At 46.7% G+C, this 20330-nt stretch overlaps 1 pseudogene; it reads right to left on the reverse strand.

Annotated features, from left to right (window-relative positions):
* Window positions 1–5081: 5081 nt before the first annotated feature.
* LOC113933880 lies at window positions 5082–8660 on the reverse strand (annotated as a pseudogene).
* Between the last annotated feature and the right edge of the window lie 11670 nt (window positions 8661–20330).

Consider the following 20330-nt stretch of genomic DNA (forward strand, 5'->3'; position numbering starts at 1 on the left):
ATAACATGAACTTCCTAAAATTAAAACTTTAGTGGGGCACCTGGGTGGTTCAGTCATTAAGCATCTGCCTTCGGCTCAGGTCATGATCTCAGGGTCCTGGGATCGAGCCCTACATCGGACTCCCTGCTCAGCGGGGAGCCCGGTTCTCCCTCTCCCACTCCCCCTGCTTGTGTTCCCTCTCCCACCCCCCCTGCTTGTGTTCCCTCTCTCGCTGTCTCTCTCTGTCAAATAAATAAATAAAATCTTTTAAAAAAAAATTTGCTCTGTGAAAGACCTTGCTCAGAAAACTAAAAGAGAAGCCACGAACTGGGAGGAAATATTTGCAAAGCGCAAATCTGGTAAAAGATTTGTATTCAAAAAATACAAAAGACTATCAGAACTCAATATAAGGAAACAAACATCCTAATTGATAATGGGTAAGGGTCTGAACAGATGCCTGGACAAAGAAGATATACAGATACAAAATAAGCATACAAAAATATGTTTGACATCATCATTAGGAAAGTACAAATTTAAACAACAGTGAGACAGCCAGTACTGCACACCTATCACAAATACTAAACTCCAAAAACAAGAACACCAATTGCTGGAAGGTGAGGAATGGCAGCAACTGTCCCTTCAGAAGACATTTTGACCATTTTTTCCAAACCTAAGTCTCATGTTAAGATCCAACAATTGCACTTCTAGTATTTAGCAACTGCTTTGAAAAACTATTTCCGAACAAAAACTCACATGCAGTTATGCACGGTAGCTCTATTCATAATGGTTACAAACTTAAAGAAACCAGGATGTCCTTCCATAAATGAATCCATAAGCAAACTAAGTGCATCCATGTGAAGGAAGCAGAATATGCATTGCAAAATATACCTCTTTGGCACAAGGGATATTTGGGCTGATTAATTTTAAGAAACGCCAGACATGGGAGAATCTCTGAAAACTGGGTAAAAGTTGCCATTTGGTGAGTGAAATGTACACTTATAAAGGAACGCCCCATTTGTAAGCCTGTCTCCCTCTGTATCAGGAACAGAATTACTAAATCTCAAGAAACTCTTACCAAAAGAGAAGGCACAGACTTAAAGCTGTGTAACAACCATACCCTCGTTTACTGTACTCACCTGATAACATCCCTTAACTGACCTTCCCACCACCCAAAATCTTTTGGTCTTTAGCTGAAGATAGCATTTAGGGTGAGGGCTGGGCCACTTCAAGGAATTACTCCATTTTCCTGGGTATCTCCCATGAATACAGGACATATGCATGATATTTAACTTTGACTGGTTTTTCTCCTGTTAATCTATTCAGCAATAAAAAGAAATGAACCATCACCCCATACAATCACATGGAGGAACTTTACATGTATTTTTTTAAGTGAAAGAATCCAGTCTGAAAAGGCTGCACACTGAGTGACCCGATTTGTAGGAGATTCTGGAAAAGGCAAAACTAGAGATGATATAAGGATCTGAGAGTGACATCCATGATATTTTCATGATTTATACCTGCCACTATGCGTTTGTCAAAACCCAAACCTTTTGGGGCACCTGGCTGGCTCAGTCGGTGGAACGTGCAACTCTTTTTTTTTTTTTTTTGTATGGTATATGAATCATATTTCACTAAAGCCGTTACCAAAAAAATAATAGGTAGTGGTATACAGTATTCAGGCACAAATTTCCAAAGGACTAATTAAGGAATAGGAGTAGAGAATATTGTTTGGAGGCTGTCCCTCCACAACCAGGTCTTCAAGAAAAGCAGGAGCTGACCCACAGGCCTCTGAATTGACACTCAGACACTCTCAGCCTCAGATGCTCCCGGAGTGGGAGAGCCTGGCACAGGCTGGGGGTGGGGGGAAGGCTGTGGATTGTAGGGGCACTGAGTAGGAACTGTCCCCCGAGAGCAGGCAGGAGGGCCCTGCAGAGGAGGGCAGCCTGTCCCTCCCGAGTCCCAGGCAGGGGCAGAGGCGCCAGAAGGCAGAGCTCAGGAACATAAGGCACAGCTGAAATGAGGGCCTCAGCGGGTCTGCAGGTCACTGTCGCCCAGCCCCAGTCATGAAGGCTGACAACGTCCCACTGAAGCTGGAGGAACCATTGACGTTGTCCTCTGCCTCCATGAGAGAGGCCTGGGGAGATTTTTATGAGGAAGGATGAAGGAATTTTCCTGAATGAAGCATTTAATCTTTTCTTGTGACTACAACACCTTATCCTCCACTTTCTGAACTATTTATTTAATATATATATGCTTTTTGCAAGGACCGTGTGCTCCCTCTGGGGTCACTTGCCATCTCCCTTGCCTGCCTCTTCCCGCTCTGGGTCTCCTCTGAGCAGTCTGTGAGGACGGACTGTGCCCATGTCACGGGCACAGAAGCGAGATTCCAGAAGGTCCAGATGACCTGCTCCCAGTCCCAGCGTGTGGAGCCTGGGTCAAGGATGGTCCGCGAGCAGAGGAAGACTTGGGCCCAGGGAGACTGAGGGAGAATGTGGCACAGTGAACCCGCAGGAGGAGAGTTAGCACTGTGGCAACCTGGCGTACAGGCCTGTTGGGAGACCATGTCACACTGGCTCTGTCCCCATGGTTGGGGGTTGTCAGGGTATCCACCCTCTGAGGCTGTAGGCTGACAGTGACTGGCAGGAGAGGAGGTGCACCTGATGCAGGAGAGAGCCCTCAGGCAGAGAGGAGGGGGCAGGTGCCCCCCCAGCAGCTGGAGGAACTCAGGGTATCCACCCTCCCAGGCTGCAGGATGGCAGTGGCTGGCAGGAGAGGAGGCACCTGGTGCAGGAGAGAGCCCTCAGGCAGAGAGGAGGGGGCAGGCTCTCCCCCAGCAGCAGGTGCACTGGGGCAGGCTGAGGGGTCATCCGTGGACAGCAGTGCCTGCAACCGGGGTCTCCACACAGACCCCCCTCCTCAGGCTCAGCACAAGCTTGTCTGGATGGCCTTTGTCTCCCAAATACAAAGTCTGGCCCAGGACCCTCCTCAAGCCCCAACTCCCAATCCTTTCTGCTCAGCTCAAGTGACAAGAAATGTCCCATAATTTAGGTGGTGTTGGGTGCACAGGGACATTTGATTTTCTGGCACATGCTGTAACATTGCTGGCATTTTAAAGATCTCAGGGCTTTGATTCAAAAACGGTAGGATGCCGCGGACCCCAGTCGGCTTTCTGGAAACCTGCCTCTGGGCCTTGCAGCCCTCCCATCCCACCAGTTCTGCTCAGAATCCCTCCAGGTCACAGACCCACAGTCTTGGCTCCTCAGATGCCCGGACAAAGCACCTTCAAAACGCAATCCCGGTGGGGCAGCAGGACACACTGCGGATTCCAGCAAATCCGCCTCCCAGAAACTGAGGGTACTGCTGGACGAGCTGTCTGAAAACAGCCATGTCAGCTTTCCAGGAAGATACCAGAGGCACAGGAGTAACTGAGGAGCATCTGAAGGTGAGGTAGTGTCCATCAGAGCTTCCAGACCCTTCTTCCCTAAAGTTCCTCATTCCTCAGCCTTTCTTCCAGTGATTCTGCTTGGTTTCTAATTGCCCCAACTGTTATCCATTGCCTTAGGCAGCAGAGACTCACGTATGCCTTTAAATGTTTTGGACATTGAATGTCCTCCAGTAGCCACTTCACTACTGGGAGAGTTGGTAGCAAGCAAGAAGTCCCAGAGGACTCCAAGGGTCTGGACTTGGCGTTTCCCTCTCCTGAGATGGGGACACCTGTGGGAGGTGCAGTGGTCAGTTGGGGGAGGGAGGCAGGCACCTGACATAGACAGATGGGGTATAGGTGAGGACCGGGGCCCCCGGGTTATGTGCCTGGCATCCAGACTGAACAGGTCTTCAAAGCTGCAGACTGGCTGGGATCATCTTCAGGCTGAGGAGGAAGGTGAGGGGAGCAGAGGGGACTGAGGAGGTTCGGCTCAGACAGGAGAGGGCTGAGCCACACTTTTGGGGGGAGAGTGGGTCAGGTTCAGGCTCACAGGGACAGACCTTGAGGCCATTATGCCATGTGAAATAAGCCAGTCCCTAACGGACCGACAGTGGAGGACCCCACTTGTGAGGGATGGAGAGCACTCCCATTCACAGAGGTGGAAGGAGCTGCTGGGTGTCGGGGCTGGGGAAGGGGAATGGGGGATTAGGGTCTCGTGGGTAGAGGTTCAGTTTGGGATGATGAAAACATTGTGGCGATGGATGGAGGTAGCCGGTGCAGAACAGGGAATATACTTATTGCCACTGAAACACGCTTCATGGTATCAGGTGTATGTCCATTATACCACAATACAAAAGAAGTGAGTCAGGATGTCGGGGCCGTCGTGAGTCCCTGGAGGGCCCAGGAGCAGGGAGCCTGTATCTTAGTTCTCGCTCTCACGCTCTGCCCCTTTTTGGGTGACTGAGCTCAGTAAATGCTTGCTAAGACACAGTGCAGGCAGCTGGTGGGGAAAAAGTGCACAAGTGCAAACCCACTGGTGAGCACTGAGGAATCCAAAGGGACACGCATCCAGACAGAGCGAGTGCCCACATTTCACAAACACCAGCACAGAAATAGCCATTTAAAACCAAGGCAGGAACCTTATATAGCCCATGCTCCTGAAGGCCGAGCTAGTGGCCACGGCCAAGGCCTCTGGTGGTGAGGGCACTGGGGGGTCTGAGAGGTGGCTCGGCGCACCCTGACCCTGATGCCCCTTGGCTGTGGTGAGGTGTAAGGACTGGGAGGGAAGACCCAGCCAGCACCCGTTCTGGGTCCATGGCTGCTACAGGACTGCTCCCAGCCCCAGCAGGTGATGTCTGTTTAGAACCACGGAGAAAACCTTTTCACTCAATAGTTCTTTTTAAGATGGTTGCTCAGCATTGACACAGAAAAACCTCTGACATAAAACTGGAGCCGTTCACAGTTGCAAATGACCCCCAAATGATCAAAATGTAGTGACCACAAAGAGAGGAACGTGTGCCCCCAGGCAGGCCTCCTGTGCACAGGGGTGGCTGGGGCGTTGGCGTGCCCATGCAAGCAGTGCTGGGCTCCACAGTTTCCCTCAAGGGGACAGAAGTAGGAATCTGCTCTGACAGCTCCGCTCAAGGCAGCACCCCCTGATGGAGACGGGGGCAGCCCCTCATGACTTCCAGATGTCCTGGTGACTCTTGGGCACAGCCACAAATCTCAGCTTCTTCATGACCCAGGGAATGATGGGGGGCCAGCCCAGCAGCCTCAGGTCCTGCAGGTCCTCCAGGGGCCAGGCCAGCAGCCCTGGGTCCTGCATGGCCTCTGGGGGCAGCCCCTCATGAGTTCTGGGTGTCCTGGTGATTCTTGGGCACAGCCATGGATCTCAGCTTCTTCATGACCCGGAGAATGATGGGGCAGCCAGCCCAGCAGCCGTGGGGCGCACAGGTCCTCTGGGGACAGCACCTTGGTGGGCCTGTGGCCCGGCAGGTACCTCTTGAGGTGGCACTTATTGGGCCACATGGCCTCAATCCCATTGGCCCAGTTGACCACCATCGCCTGGTGACAGGCCGAGGTCAGTCGGGGAATCTCCACCACCAATTCCCAAAAAAGGCCCCCATGTAGTAAAAGTTGCCCTCGTCCCTGGGGATGTGGGTCTGGGAATGTGGCCAGCGCTCATAGCTAAAGTCCTCATGGGCTCCCCAGTAGAAACCGAGGTGTGGGGTGCCAAAGAGGGGAGGCAGGATCTCCATGCCCACATGGTCCCAGAACTTCATTCCCGCATCCACATCCACGCACACCAGGTCTTCCACGTCACAGAGGAAGTGCTGCTCGCAGAAGCGGCTGATCATCGCTCTGTGCCACATGGACACATCCTGCCAGAGCAGGACGCCGCGGACCTCGACGACCACCACCCTCCGGCCCTCCCAGAGTGGCACACGGGGCACAGCAACCAGCTGGTCGGTGAAGATGTAGTAAGTGATGCTGTGTCCACCATGAGGACCACCACCCTCCGGCCTACCTGGAGGGGCACACGGGGCCGGGCAGCTGGGTGATTGGTGAAAAACTAGTAGTTGACCCCATGCCCCACCATGAAGTGCTTCTCTGCCGTCTGCAGGAACAGCTCCAGGAAGACCACGTATCCACAGGGGCAGTGGACAGGGCAGGAAGAGGGTCACTGCCAGAGGCTGGCAGCAGGACACCAGAGTTGGGGGCCATGGACATGTGCACCTTCTTCAAGGGGGTGGGCCCTGGGCTGCTTTAAGCAGCAGCCACCTCCTGACCTTCCTGAGGGAATCTGCCAGCAGGACCTCCCTAATGTCTGTTCCCAGAGATGGGGGCTATCAGCAGCCTGACTTCCAAAGGGGAGCCTGAGGCTTCGGAGGCTGGAAACCCATGCAGCCCCACAGTCAGCATGCTGGAGCCAGGAACACTCCCCCTGTGCTGAGCTCCTGGGTAAACCCTGCAGGTGCCCTCCACTGCCCCCCCCCCCCAGATCCCATCCCCACCTTCCAGGAAGGAAGCACCTTTGTGCACAGCCCTCATTTCTGTCTTACAGAGTGGCTAGAATCAGCAGGGCCGGCCACCCATCCCACTTTGCTTTGAGTGGGCTGCCGCTGGCCCCCACAGACCTGTCTCCACTTCCTGTAGGGTCCTCCCTGGAAGGCTGCTGGGCATCCTGCTGATAAGGTGCTCAGTAAGCCACTGGTATTCCTAGGAGGGGTCACCCTCAAACTCTGCCACATCAGGAATCAGGTCCAGCCCGTGGACAGGGAAGGCCAAAGACGACACCAGGAAGAAGAGGGGGCTTGCTTAGGCCCCAGACTTGAATCCAAGGGTGTGAGCTTCTAGGTCCAGTCTACATCTCCCCGGCCCCAAAAGGTTGGAAGTCTTGTCCAACCATGTCCCATGGCTGGTCCCCCTTTAAGGGTACTACCTGCTCCCCGCTGTGAGGACAGCAGCTCCCCCATTATAGGCAATTGTGGTGAGCCCCTCTGAGACTGATGTTTTTGCGTAGGTGCTAAGGCTACTTCCCTGTGCCTGCCCCATACCCAGCAGGTTAGTAAATAGTTCACACAGGGAAGGTGGGTATGCCTTGTTCCCCAATGGGGGAACAAGCCAGATATGAAGCAGGGGGATAGAAGAGTGATCCCGGCAGAGGGCAGAGCAAAAGCAAAGGCTTGTAGTCAGGCCCAGGACACATGTGGGACGAACACACTTGGGTGGCCCACAGAAGAGGGGGGCACGGTGGAAGGGGTGAGGCTGGAGAGGACGGGCAGGGGGGGAGCAGACCACAGAGAGGCCCAAAGGTTATGTTCTGAAAATATCACTCTAGTTACAGAGGAGAATGGGTTCTGTGCACCAGAGGACAGGGAGAACCTAACCCTAAGCCTAATCCCTAACTCCTAACTCTAACCCTAACCCTAACCCTAACCACTATTACCAACCCCACAAAATCAGGAAAATACATTCCTGTACCTTTCTTAAAAGAGATGTAAGAAGCCAGATCAGAAGAATTGCAAAACCAAGAGCTCATAGACTGTGCATCCTAAGCAAGTGAGTCTGCACAAACACCTCAAAGGTTATTCAATAGAGTGAAACAAGCAATGTTATACAGCACAATGAATTTTTAATAAATCATCTGGTCATATTAATTGATGCAGAAAATGTTCTAACCAAAGTCCAACGTCTGTTGCTGATATAAATACTCATGAAAGCAGGAATAAGGAGTAATTTTCTCATTAAATCTCTAGCAAACACCATGCTTAAGTCTGAAGATGGACAGCTCTACTCTGAAATCAGGAACAAGGACAAGATGCTGGTTTTCACTTGTTGCTCAATATTGGACTGAACGTTCTACCCAGAAGGATAAGCCAAGAAAGAAGGCATCCACATGTGAAAGGAAACACTGGAACTCTGTCTATTCAGAGACCAGGGATGACATCATCTTATACAGAGCTTCCTAAAGAATCAACAAAAAATGATTACAGTCAGTTACATAATTCAGCAAAGTTACAGGACAAAATATCAATACCCAAAATCTCTCTTATTTGTATACGCTAGCAATGAATCATCCAAAAAGGAATTTAAGAAAACAATTCCATTTTAGGGAACATCAACATTAACCAAATATTTAGGTATAGATGTCTTCAAGGTGCACATCTTCTACACTGAAAGTTACAAAACATTGCTGAAAGAAAGTAAGGGAAACCTAAATAATTCTGAAGACACCCTATGGTGATGAAAAGACATACTATTAATAAGATGGCAGTAGAACACAAGGCGATGTGGAAATTCAATGTGTTCCCAAGAAAATTCACAAAGGCCTTTGGGAAGAAATGCACAAGCAAATCCTAACAGTCATATGGAATTTCAAGGGACCACAAGATAGCCAGAACAATCTTGAAAAAGAAAATCAAAGGTGAAAGGTCATACTTCCAAAGTTCAAATCTAATACAAAGCAACAGTCAAGAAAACGTTGTGATACTGTCGTAAAGGTATGCATTCACCCTGAAGCAAATAATACATTATGTTAATTAATTAAAATTTTTTTAAATAAATAAAATAACAATTTTTATTGTTCTGCATACCCTTTTAAAAAGGTATGAATACAGATCAGTGGGATTTAAGTGAGACCAGAAATAAACCCCTTCTTCTATGGTCCACTGAATTTTGACAAGGGTGGACAACATTACTTGGGGGACAATTGGTTATCCATGTGCAGAGGAATGAAACTGGACCCTTACCTCATACCACATAGAAATGTTAGCTCAAAATAAGTAAAGGCTTAAATGTAAGAGGTAAAATTATTAACTCTAGAAGAAATAAATGGGGATAAATCTTCATAACCTTGGATTTAGCAATGCTTTTAGCTCTGACACCAAAGCATAAGAAAAGAAAGAAAAAATAGATAAAATAATATCCTCAAAATTAAAAATCTTTTCAGCATGCCCGGCTGGCTCAGTCAGTTAATCATCTAACTTAATTTTGGCTCAGATCATGATCTCAGGGTCGTGATATCAAGCCCCATGTCAGGCTCCACACTGAGTGTAGGGCCTGCTTGAGAGTCTCTCTCCCTCTCCCTCTGCCCCCGACCGCTCGCACACTCTCTCTCTCGCGCTAGTAAAACAAATGTTGGAAAAAATTAAAAATCTTGGTACATCAGAAGTGACTATCCTGAAAGTGAAAAGACAGCCCCCAGAAGGAAATATTTGTACATTATGTATCTAGTAAGAGACTGTTGTCCAGAATACGTAAAGAGCTTTTACAACTCCTCAACAAAAAGAGAACCTAATTTTAAAATACACAAAGGACTTGGATAGACCCTTCTCCAGAGAAATCATGGGGAGTTGGGTGTTTAATCCATACAGAGTCTCCCTCGGGAAGAATGAACATGTTCTGGAGAATGAGGTACAACCGTGGGAACTCAGCTAAGGCCAGAGCATTGTGTACCTAAAATGTTTTAGGTGGTAAAGGTTATTTATGTTTAATAAATAGTGAAGTGAAATTAATTGATTAATATTGACTAATTAAATTGACTATTAATTGACTATTTAATAGCCACAGTGAAAAAGTGGATGAAGGACTGACGCATGTCACAACGTGGATGGACACTGAAAACAGCCCAAGTGACAGAAGCCAGACAGAAAACACCACTCAGATTAGAGCCATCTGTGCTCCTTCAATCCCTCAGCGTTCTGCAAATAACGGAAAGTCTTGGGAGCAGCTCCAGAAAAAGAAACCTGGATCCGAATGGAGAAAGACTTTTCAGACCATGGGGCAGGTGGTGACAGTGGAAGTGGGCCTGTGGTCTGGGTTAAAATGTGGAAACCGCGATGATTTCCTCATTCAGGGTTCTGTGGTGGTTCCACGGGACAGTGTCCCTGTTTGGGGTAACACGCCCTGAAGCACCCCGTGTGGTAAATGTGGTAAGGAGACGACAGCTGGGGGTGAGTGGTGGAGATAAAGCGTATTTGCGCTGCGGTGACAGGTTGACCGCACTCTGAAATCACCGCAGAGTCCACGACTCTACAAACAACCACGTCAGCACGAGGTCACGGAAGCAGAGACGACACCAGACTGTGACGGAGGCCGCGCCCTCCCAGACCCGGTTCCCCCACCGCGGAGAGCCCACTCCCCTTGAAGGAGGCCACGTGGTAGCGAGAGACTCGCGGGAGGATTCAATCAGCAGCCCCTGTGTCTCGGGTGCAGCAGAAGCAGTGGGATCTGGAATTCCCATTTTCCACAACCCTCCCCCAAAACCTGGTTAGAACTGTGAAAATGCAAGACGGGCACCTCAGGAGAGGGGACTGGGGACGCCAGCAGGGAGGCCGGAGCGGGGAGCCCGCCACTCAGGGTCAGTGACGGGAACGGCCGTCAGTCACAGGCCCGGGGTCGGAAGCCTCCACAGCAGACACCCATCGGTCACAGGCCCCGGAGCGGAGGACGCAGGTGTCCGCTCCTCCAGGAACTCCACGCTCCCTGCAGCTCAGGGGGGCGAGCCGCCGTCACCCCGAAGCCTGCTTCTCTCCGGCGGACTTCCCGTCGGAACAGCGCCCCCCGCTTCCTCCTCCTTCCCCACGACATGCTGTTCCTCTCCTTCCTTTCTCGTCCGCGATGTGGCCGGAGCTGGCTTGTCCCGGACGGCAAGTCTCTGCTCTTCCCAAAGAAACCCATTTTGCTGGTAAAACGACCGGCACTTTCAGTTTAAGGTCAACAGGACGGATAAATTCGATAAGTTGGCAAGGAGCAAAACCGAGAGACAAAAATCCGGTGCACTTCCAGGCGCTCCTCACACACCGTCAGGACGAGACCCGCGGAGCACAGGCTCCTTCACAGCCGCATCGAGAAGAACCACACACCGAGCAGCACACGTCCCCAGGAGCCGACACACCTGCTCTCCGACCCCGTGAGACACGGACCGCGGACGTCGAGGGAGACACGCCGGGAAGACGCCCTGCGCTCAGGGCAGAGCGGACGCTGCGGACATGTCTACTCTCCCCCCGCCGTCCGCAGAGTCCGCGCCGCCGCTACGGGCCTCCAGCGGGGTCTTCGCAGACACGGAACCCACAGCCCTGACGCGGGTGTGGACGCGGGGAGGAGCCGCGGGGCCGAGGCGGGGGAGCCGGAGCACAGCGGCGGGCGGCCGGCCCGGACCGCAGACCGCGGGAGCAGCCCAGGAACCGACTCCGGGTGCGCGTGGACACGGACGCGGGGGCCGCCGGAGCGGATCCGAGGCCAGAGAGGGGAGCCCCGACAGCCCCGCGCACGGCACCGCGGGGACCCCACGTCACCGCACACAGAGCCACGGACACCCCACGGTCTGCGCACCCGCCCTTCCTCCGCTGCGTCCTGTGAGCTCGGGCCCCCTCCGCGGTCCCCGCTCAGACGGCTTGTCCTCACCTTCTCCTCCCGCGGCGGGGCCTGAGGAGGCCGGGCTCCTGGCAGCGTGGACGCGCCCCACGGCCCCCAGAAGCCTCCACCTCAGGTTCTGAGGAGGTCCGCCCCTGTCACGACGGCTGCAGGCCGAGCTCTGGGCTCCGGGCGGGAGCTGGGGTCGTGCGCCCTCTGCAGGCGGGGGAGGCAGTGCAGGACAAGGTGAGCTCCCCGTTCAATGGAAACACCTGCTCTCTCCCTGGGTCCAGTTGAAGCCATTAAATTCTGAAAATTCAAGCTGAATGGAGCCCAATATCCCCCAACTTCTCCAAAAATAGCTAAGAAATAATTAATTGGAAACAATACGCAATGACAACAGTCCCTGACTCTAACAGTGCCCTGGCCCTGACTGAACATGATTCCGACCCAAACTTGATCTCAAGCCTGGTCCTGACCCCAGCCCAAGACCCTAACCCTAGCCCCCAAACCCGAACAATGTTCACGATAATCACAAGGTAGAAACCATGCAAATGTCCATCCATGGTGAATGCATAAACAAAGTGTGGTCAAGGGTTTGGGTCTGGGTTCAGGTTCAGGTTTGGGTCAGAGTTCTAGATCAAGGTTTGGGTTTAGGATCAGGGTGAGGGTGAGGGTTTTGGGTGAGGGTGAGGTTAATGGTTAGGATTAGAGCCTAGGGCTTTAGGCTTATGATTTAGGGTTTAAGACTTAGGGCTTAGGGGATAAAGTTTAAGGTCACATTTGGGTTTGGGTTCTTGCTGGGGTTTGGGTTCAGGGCTCATGACTCAGAGTTCTGGTTCAGGGTTTCGGTTCAGGGCTTGGATTCAGGGCTTGGGTTCAGAGTTTGGTTATGGGGTTCAGTTTCAGGTTTGAGATTCAGGGTTCCAGTTTGGGGTTTAGGGTCACGTTAGCTTTTAGGGTTAAAGTTAAGGGTTAGAGTTCGGTTTAAGGATCACACGTGTTCTTTAGTTTTCATCATGGACACAAAATTTCTATCTGAAGTTTCTAAATCTGAAATCTATTTAGTCTGGGTGTCAGGAGCTTGTTCAGAATTTAGGGTCACAGTAACTGCCTACCAACAGCATTCTGATCCTAGAGTCTCCCAGTCACCCAGAAGCTGCTTTTTTTCTTGGTTCAAACATACCCTTTGCACAGAAGGGTGAGCTGCTGCCAAATCTGGGATGATTTCACAATGGCAGAGATGTGAAACCAAATATTGTGGAAATGTTCATGGAAAATGAAACAGGAGACAAATAATCTGTCGACTCCTGATTCTTCCACAATAACAAAGACCAAGTTCCCAATAGAGTCTGATAATGTTCCCTAGGAAGGACTATGGTACTCATTACCAATACCACAAAAAGGCCCCCTCCCCTGGTTTAAACTAAGAATCACAGGAAGATACTTCCTATTTTTTGTCAAAAATACAATTTTATTCTTTGGATGTTCCAGTGTACAATTTGTAGAGGCATTGCCAACATTTTCCGTTCTCAAACACTCATCCACACACGGATAAAATGCAGGCAACATTGTAATGCACTGCTCATTGGGGTACCAAGAAGAAGGAGGGCTATTAAAAGTAATAAAAGTATATCTACTATTAAACTCAGAAAAAGCACTCTTTATGGGCACTTAATGAGGATCCCTAGCCATAAGATCTCACATCTCATCATATGGAACCCACCCATAAAAATCATCAATTAACAATAGCCTGCCGACCACTGTAGCCCCCCTGCCATTTCCCTATGGGATTGTAATACACACTCCAACCGCTAGAGACAACTTCAACAGCGGAACAGGACTTGCCCACCCCTGGGGGACCAACTATTACAGTGATCTAAAAAAATCCCACTCCCTCGGCATCACAATTCCGGACTTCCAGCTCTATCACAAAGCTGTCATCATCAAGACAGTATGGTACTGGCACAAAAACAGACACATAGATCAATGGACAGAATAGAGAGCCCAGGAATGGACCCTCAACTCTATGGTCAACTCATCTTTGACAAAGCAGAAAAGAATGTCCAATGGCAAAAGACAGTCTCTTCAACAAATGGTGTTGGGAAAATTGGACAGCCACATGGAGAAGAATGAAACTGCACCATTTCCTTACAGCACACACAAAAATAGACTCCAAATGGTTGGAAGACCTAAGCATGAGACAGGAGTCCCTGAAAATCCTAAAGGAGAACACAGGTAGCAACCTCTTCGACCTCAGCCACAGCACCTTCCTCCTAGAAACATCGTCAAAGGCAAAGGGTGCCAGGGCAAAAATGAACTATTGGGATTTCATCAAGATAAAAAGCTTTTGCACAGCAAAAGAAACAGTCCACAAAACCAAAAACAACCAACAGAATGGGAGAAAATAGTTGCAAATGACATATCAGATAAAGGGCTAGTATCCAAAATCTATAAAGAACTTATCAAACTCAACCCCCAAAGAACAAATAATCCAATTAAGAAATGGGCAGAAGACATGAACAGACATTTTTCCAAAGAAGACATCCAAATGGCCAACAGACACATGAAAAAGTGCTCAACATCGCTCAGCATCAGGGAAATCCAAATCAAAACCTCAATGAGATACCACCTCACACCCATAAGAATGGTTAAAATGAACAAGTCAGGGAACGACAGATGTTGGCGGGGATGTCGAGAAAGGGAACCCTCCTACACTGTTGGTGGGAATGCAAGCTGGTGCAACCACTCTGGAAAACAGTATGGAGGTTCCTCAAACAGTTGAAAATAGAGCTAGCATACGATCCAGCAATTGCACTACTGGGTATTTACCCCAAAGATACAAATGTAGGGATCCGAAGGGGTACGTGCAGCAATGTCCACTATAGCCAAACTGTGGAAAGAGCCAAGATGTCCATCGACAGATGAATGGATAAAGAAGAGGTGGTATATATACACAATAGAATATTATGCAGCCATCGAAAGGAATGGGATCTTGCCATTCGCAATGATGTGGATGGAAGGGGATGGTGTTATGCTGAGTGAAATAAGTCAATCAGAGAAAGACATGTATCATATGATCTCACTGATATGAGGAATTCTTAATCTCAGGAAACAAATTGAGTGTTGCTGGAGCAGTGGGGTGTGGGAGGGATGGGGTGGCTGGGTGATAGACATTGGGGAAGGTATGTGCTATGGTGAGTGCTGTGAATTGTGCAAGACTGTTGAATCACAGATCTGTACCTCTGAAACAAATAATGCAATATATGTTAAGAAAAAAAAAGATAGCAGGAGGGGAAGGATGAAGGGGAGTAAATCAGAGGGGGAGATGAACCAATATTTTACTAAGGAAGAAATGTAAAAGCCACAAGCTATTCTGTTTGCCACAAATTCCTACAGCAAAAAGGGAAACACGACCCAGTTGCATTTATCCATGTCCCGGCACCTCAACATCAGTTTTAGATATTTTCCTATATACTTTGGAAATGTCTTTAGTGCAATCAGCTCATTAATTTATGCAAATTAGGGAAACTAATTTATAATATCATCACCTTTAAAGGTATCTTCTATACACTTCTTCCCCCCACCCCAAGACGCCCACCAGATCTGTCGCTCAGGTGAACGATGATACATTCAACTGTTTCAGGAGCCCAAAGCAATCAGTAATCTTAGCTTCTAAATATGCAGTGATCTCAAACTTCTACCAGTGTAAAGAAAAAGACTCAAGTGATCAAAAATCACATCGTTGTGGCACCTGGGTGGCTTAATCCATTAAGCGTCTGCCTTCGGCTCAGGTCGTGATCCCAGGGTCCTGGAATCAAGAGCCCCATGTCGGGCTCCCCACTCAATGGGGAGCCTGCTTCTCCCTCTGCCTCTGCTGCTCCCCCTGCTTGTGCTCTCTCTGTCTCTCAAATAAATAAATAAAATCTTTAAATAAAAATCACATAGTTGAAGAAAAATATATCAGTATGAAGATTTTTTAACTACAACTTTATTATGCCTTTCTTTCAAGATACAAGCTCTCTTTAGAATGACATCGAATTACAGTGCATACACACCTATAACAGCTTAGACTTGCTTAGGAGCACATCATTACATTAAAATAAATAACCTTCTAAATATTTCATAATTTAATTGGCCCTTAAATAGTTTTCCCAGGGGGAAAACAAGCATTCTCTGTTCTTTGAGTTGGATATATAAGTGAACTGCTATTTATTCATTTAAATCCCGAAGAAACCTAAAGACAAAAGTTTTTTTTTCTAATCAATACAGATATACATGATCATCATCATTAATACAGTGAAAGGATGAAATGGTATAAACAGTCAATCTCTCATAAGTATGGTTGCAAAATAATCTCAATGGACAATGACTGACACTGACAGTCATTTCAAGGAAAGAAGAACCTAAGTCAAGAAAATGTTGAAGAATATGTACTCTGACAAAGGAGTGAGAAGTATTAACACAAAAATGAGAACTATGGAATGAAAAAGTCATTTTACTTTGTCAAAAAAATGGAGGGGCGCCTGGGTGGCTCGGTCGTTAATTGTCTGCCTCCGGCTCAGGTCATGGTCCCAGAGTCCTGGGATCGAACCCCACATCTGGCTCCCTGCTCCGCGGGAAGCCTGCTTCTCCCTCTCCCACTCCCCCTGCTTGTGTTCCTTCTCTTGCTTTGTCTCTCTCTGGCAAATAAATAAAATCTTTAAAAAAATATATATGGACAAAACATGGAAGAAGGATGGAACCTAGAGTATTTAGAATTGATGTAGATCTATACCAACGTGGACTGTGGTACAATGATTTGATCTCATGAAGGAACTGAATAAAATGAAATGTCACAGGTCTTTATGTCAATAATAAAACATTAATTCAAAATACATACAAAATACAAAGTCTGGATTTTTCCCCTTAGGTTTGTCATAAACATGAAACCTTTGTTCAGTGCATTTGCTTTTCTAAGCCTTCTCTGTTTAGAGCGCGTACTATTCGATGGCATCCATGCTGGATTTTACAGTTCTCAACTCAAATTAAAAACTTGCCTTTTATAGTAAAGGATGCATTTTATTTCCATCATAAGGCAGTTTTAAGACCTTTCTAGTGGTATATTTTAGAAAGCTTTGAAAGTGTTTTTAACTAACACATACATTAAAAAATCTTGATTTTTTTTTTTTTTTTAGGATGACTCTTTTTAGTACTGACACATGATGGGTTTAACTTAAAGCATAATGTGGTAAATACATTATACTCTTTATACGAATACACAGCTTTAGGAATATAACCAAAATAAGTTGCATAGTTATAAGCAGTGGATGAATAAATAAGACAGATGATTTCTCCCCAGTGGCCATTCATTAGTTTCCTTTAGGAACCTGGAAGTCATTGTCTTCTTTGAGCTCCAAATGTTCTGGTAAGTCTAGCTGTTTCTTAACTTACTCAATATCACCTTGAATAGCTGAAGTAAGTGACTCTAAGAATCAAAGATTTTTTTTCCGATCTGAAGCAGTCAAAGGTGGACACATTGAAGATATCCCCAGGGAAGTTCTCTTTGAAGGTATTCTTGGCATCAGTCTTCAAGGGGTTCTCCTATTCTTACAGTCTGGGTACCCGCCTCTGCGCACCACCAGCAATGAACCTCTCCACTTGCAACACTGGCCCAATCACAGGAAATGCCAGTGGGTACATAAACTGCAGGATTGCCACCTGTTCAGGAAAGTTAACTGTGCAGATGCCTAGCTACTTGGAGCAGCGTGCCTGACCCACATCCGGAGCAGCCCGGCCCCACCAGCAGAACTTGGCCAGTCGCGTGGGTAGGCACACAATGTAGGGGGCGACACCTATGACAAATCTGTCTTCTATTTTTCTGTCCCTCCTTCTCTCCATTCCTGCATTCCTTTTGTATTTGCCTTTTTTGTAGTGTAAATTTTTTAATTACAATATAAATAATGAAGTTTACCATTTTAACCATTTCTAAGTGTACAATTCAGTGGCATTAAGGACATTCACAGTGTTGTGTGACCACCACCACTATCAATTCCAGAACTTTTTCATGATTCCAAACAGAAACTCTAACTATTAAGCAATAGCTCCCCATTCTGCCCTTCTCTGGGCACTGGTAAGCTCTATTCTACTTTCTGTCCCTATGAATTTCCTATTCTAGATACCTCATGTAAGTGGAATCATACAATATTTGTCCTTTTTGTATCTGGCCTATTTCACTTAAAATATTTTCAAGGATCGTTAATATGGTACCATGTATCAGAACTCCATTCCTTTTCATGGCTGAATAGTATTCCATTGTATGTATCTACAGCATGTTTACTCATTCATCTGTTGATGGACACTTGGGTTGTTTCCACTTTTTGGCTATTGTGAATAGTGCTGCTATGAACACTGGTGTCCAAGTATCTTTGGGTCTCTGTTTTCAAGTCTTCTGGATATGTACCTAAGAGTGACATTCCTGGGTAATATGATCATTCTATGTTTAATTTTTTGAGAAGCTGGCTATTTCCAGAGGGAATGCACTATTTTACGTTCCTAGCAGCTAAGGGGTGGGGATTTAGAGGAGTGTAGGGGAATAAGAATGTTCTAAAACTGGTTGTGGTGATGGTTGCAGAACTCTCTGCATCTACTGAAAGCCATTGAATTACACAGTTTAAACAGGTAAACTGTATGGTATGTGAATTATTTTATCAATATAACTGATAAAACATATATAATCTACAAGAAGTAGACAAATTTACAATTATATTCAGAGATTTCAATAACCTTTCTCAATAATTTATAGAACAAAATAGTCCAGTTCCTCCATCAGAACGCTGATGTTGAATAAATGATTTGCTGACCAACTCTCCAAAGTTTACCAAAACTAAAGATATTTTCACCTGAAGCCTTGAACTCTCCCTTCTCCCCTTCATTTATCCAAACTGTCTCTGACTTTAAAGGATTTCTAAAGCACTCTCTCCCCTCCATGGAGCCACCCCTGACTATTGACGCCATAGAGTCTGCTCTCTTTTTTTGTTTCCAATCTTCACAGGTTTTCATTCTGCATCTGTAACTTAGCTCTTTATATCCTATTGCTTTCTCATAGTTTTATGTTTAGTTCATCCCCCAATTAAACTGTGATTCCCTAAGCACAGGGATCAGTTCTTATATTTCTTATTAAACATATCATGACTCTAGAATAATGCCCACTAAAGTGGCTATCCCTATATCTCTTACTGTATAGTACTTTCTGTTGAAATTTCTGTGTTATTATCTTTGTAGTCATATTTAGTTTCCCCTATTACAATCCAGAGTTTTGCTCTTCTGTGGTCTAATCCAGGTAATGTGTGTGTTACACACAAAATAAGTTTTTGTAGTTGATGACAAGGACGATGATGGTTTGTCTTCAGTAAATATTTGTTGATTACTTGGTTGATTTTCTGTGGCAAATACATCTTCAATCTGAAATGAGAAAACCCATCTTTGTGCCCAGTCATCTGATTAGTGGAGCCCCAGGGACCTGAAGATTTCATGTCCCATTTCTCTTTCACATTTGAGCTTGAGCATCTCCATTTGGATATCCAGGGACCCCAGGGATGGCACCCTCCCTGATAAGTTTCTTCCTTTGGCAGAAGGAGCGACATTTCTACTGTGGAACATTTATCTGTAAAGAATTGTTCTGTAATGAAGAGCACACATTTTGCTTAATGCAAGTCTCTGCATAGCAGAAGGCAACTAGCATTTAATTGCCCCAGCTGCTGATGCTTCCTTGTAATTATTGTATTTATTTTGAGATTTACAGCTGTAATGAAGACATTAAGAAATGCAATCCTGGAACTCTGCTGCAGTCCCAAGATATTCAGGATTAAGTTGATGATTAATAATATTCATGCACAAGCAGCCCAAGATGATAAACACCATCATCTCTCTATTGTTAGGTTATCTTGGGATCTAAAATTACTTGTTCTACACTGATAATGAAGACTTAAAATCTTTCTCTTCCCATTGTGAAGACCTCACCTTCTCTAGATATATAAGCCCTTCTGTTAAAGAGACAAGCAGATGCAGGACATGTAACCCCATAGAACATGACAGCAATGACAACTCTAACCTTTAGTGATGAAGGAAAATTTTCCCAGAAATCCTTGGTTAGTATTAATATCAGTATATTATAATGGTAATATCTGTTCTGAAAATAATGTTGACACTTATATGTAGCACTGATAATTGTTTCATTTTTTTTTTGATAATTACCCTGTAATCTTTAATGATCTCAAAACCTAGGTTCGTGGTCTTGCCTAAAATGAAGAACAATTTGTACATATCTCCCTACTCCCCCCCGCCATCAATCATATAATATCAATGAGAACAGCAAGTTATTCAAAGGACCCTTCACACTGTACTATTGGTGTACAACACAAGATACTGTATGATGTGAATCGACCCCCTCAAATTGAGCAACGTGGCAGATGTGGACATCTCTTTCTTCCAGAGAAGTGAGCCTCAGGCTGCTTACATTGTAATTTGGAACCAGACCCTGAAAATGTAAGCAGCATAAGGTCTCCAAATTCTCCTTGTTTTCAGGTTAACAATTGCATTTCCCATGTATTCTTGCTAGGGGTATGAGACTTAAAGCAACAGTAAGAGATAATAGAAAGATTATATAGAGCTGGCCTACAACAATGGTGAGTACTGGTCAGTGCAGTGATACTAATATACTGGCAACGATGGGTGGGAATGATGCATGTGGTATGTTTGTGCTGGCCCAGAAAGTTGAAAAAACCCATACTTACCCAGTACCTACAAAGTGTCAGGCAGCTTAATGTATATTACCTTATTAAACCACCTGTCAGGAAGGCACAGTTACCCCTAATTTAAAATCAAGGAAACAAAGCTTCCAAAAGTTTAAGGAACTGGGACAAGTTCTGAGAACCCTTTCCATGACAACACACTGTCAGTCTAGAAAACAGAGACATTTCAAGGAGATCATGAGTACACTCTATAACAGAGCTTCCAGTGGAGATATAATGTAAGCCATGTATGTAATTGTAAACTTTCCACTAGTCACATTTTTAAAAGCAAACATAAA

Source organism: Zalophus californianus, chromosome 2 (genome assembly GCF_009762305.2).
Source record: "Zalophus californianus isolate mZalCal1 chromosome 2, mZalCal1.pri.v2, whole genome shotgun sequence".
NCBI classification, from domain to species: Eukaryota; Metazoa; Chordata; class Mammalia; order Carnivora; family Otariidae; genus Zalophus; species Zalophus californianus.